Below are 2,500 nucleotides of genomic sequence, written 5' to 3'. Positions count from 1 at the left end.
GCCTACCATGACTTACACTAACCTACAATAACCTACACTAACCTACAATGACCTACACTAACCTACAATGACCTACAAGTCCCCAAATTCAATACCTTAATATCGACTCAGGTAGATAAAGACCACCTGGAGATCACCTGGAGACCACCTGGAGACCACCTGGAGACCACCTAATTGGCCACAGAGGTCTTTAACTTCCCTGTTTGTCTGTTTGTCTGTTTGTTTGTCTGAGTAAGAGCTGGAAACACACCCTCTTCATTAACTGGAAAGTGACTAACCAACATCAGTCTGGCTCCAGGAATAATGTGGTTACCTGCTCTTAAATAATATAACGTGTGCCTTAATTTGTTTCCTCAGTTCATATTTTATTATTATTAACAAAGTCTATTACAATAATGTTAAAAATAACCTGAAAATACTCTATACTTTGTTGTCTATTGTTAAAAGTTTAGAATTCCCCTGTTGTGTTGTGCCTGTGTTTTGCTAGAAAGAACTGTTGTCGTGTTATAAGATATATATATATATAAATTTATGTATATATGTTGAGCCACATGTTTATATTTACTTTGGTTTTTCTCGTCTGGATCTGTGTTTATTAAGGAAGGAAAAAAGTGCCATTGTTTAGGGAATAAATGTTTTGTGTATATAATTCATTCAGTAATTTTTTTCTTTATACCTGAGTCAATGTTTATTCAGGAAGTAAATATTTCTTTCATATGTGGGTCTTTATGTATATATATGTATATTCAGAGAAGTAAATCTTCCTTCTTCTTTCTTTTCATTCACTAAAAAAAGATGGTTACTATATATACCTAATTATTTGGTAATTGTATTTACTAAAGAGAAGAAGGGAATATTTATGCGTGTTTATTGTGTTTGTAAAGCAACTCATTTTGTTTATATGTTCAAACACGAATTAATTTTCTATCTCCCATTTCATTCTCTGTTTACTTAATGAGAAATATGCCTCAGAAAGATCCATTTTGTGTACATATTATTAAGAATGAGAAATATCTTCCTTATTTGTATATTTCCATTAACATTTCTGTTTATTTAACGGAGAAAAAACCCGATTCCTTGGAAATAAACTTTTGTGTAAATATAACTATTCACCTGTATTAAGACACAAGACGGGGTCGAATTTTACCTGTTAATTAGTGTTTTGTGATAGGCATTGTTGATCGGGATAACATTTCTTTAATAAAGTTTGTAGATAAAAAGGCTAAATAACAGGTTAAAATCCCCCTCTTAGTGTCTTAAGTAATTAGTTATATCTGTAATGTGTTAAGTAATAGTTATTTGAGTAATGTGTTAAGTAATTATCTAAGTGTGTTAAGTTTACTACCTGCCGGAGTTTACCACAGTGGGGCCACAAGTAAAGATGGACGTGTGTGTTACCTGCCTGCCAGACGAGGTCACTCACTCCTGACCTCGCCTCCTCCACCTCGTCTCCACCCCGTCTCCACCTCGCCTCCTCCACCTCTTCTCCACCCCGTCTCCACCTCGCCTCCTCCACCTCGTCTCCACCCCGTCTCCACCTCGCCTCCTCCACCTCGTCTCCACCATTAAAGGGATGAAGAAATATGGGAGAGACGTGGATGGGTGTGTGGGATGGGGTTATACAGGGTGAGAAGGTGCGGGATGGGACAGAATAAGAGGGAACAGTTTTAGGATGGAACAATGTAGGTCTGATGCCCCTTATTTACCTTTAAGGGCAGGGGGGGGGGGCATGAGGAGTACGAGTTTTAAGGGTTCTAAATGTCCTTTAAAATTTTAATGGGGCACAGATTTAAGGGTTAAATTGGGGTATTTTAAGGTCTAATAGGGTAAGGGTCTTGGTGTGGGTGGTGGAATTACAGAGTCAGAACGGAACGGGGAGTGAAATAACGGGGCAGAGATGAGGTACAAGTGTGGCAGGAAAAGGTGGTGGGAGGAGTGGGGGGGAGCAGTAGGGGGGTTGATGGGAGGAAGAGAAGAGAGGGGAGGAGGAGAAGGAAGAGGAGAGTAGGGAACGAGGAAGAGGAATTTAACAGGACAAGGTGAAAAGGAAGAAGATTGAGGAGAAGTTGTCAGGAACGGGGCAGGAACGGGGCAGGAAAGAGGTAGGAACGGGGCAGGAACAGGGCAGGAACGGGGCAGGAGGAAGAGGGCAAGAACGTGGCAGGAAGGGAGCAGAAGGTACTGAACTGGGCAGGAGCGGGGCGAAACGGGGCAGAAACGAGGGCAGAAACGGGGGCATAAACGGGGCAGGAGTGAGTAAGGGGCCTCGCTGGGGGTACCTCGGGTGTCATAAGTCTTCCAAGGTCGATAATCGGGTTCCCGCCGCCGCCGCCACCCTGTAAATAATGTACACTAGAGGGGTGAGTCTCCTCAGCCACCAAGCAAAAATAAACCTATCGCTGACACTGTCTTTTATTACTCTATAATACTTTATCATTAATCATTCACCTGTCTAATTAACCTGTTTTATCTCCTCTACCTGCCTATCTAATTATCCTGT

Source organism: Homarus americanus, unplaced genomic scaffold, assembly GCF_018991925.1.
Source record: "Homarus americanus isolate GMGI-L3 unplaced genomic scaffold, GMGI_Hamer_2.0 scaffold21914, whole genome shotgun sequence".
NCBI lineage: Eukaryota > Metazoa > Arthropoda > Malacostraca > Decapoda > Nephropidae > Homarus > Homarus americanus.
The sequence above is the reverse complement of the archived record's forward strand: the minus strand, read 5'-3'. Positions refer to the sequence as shown.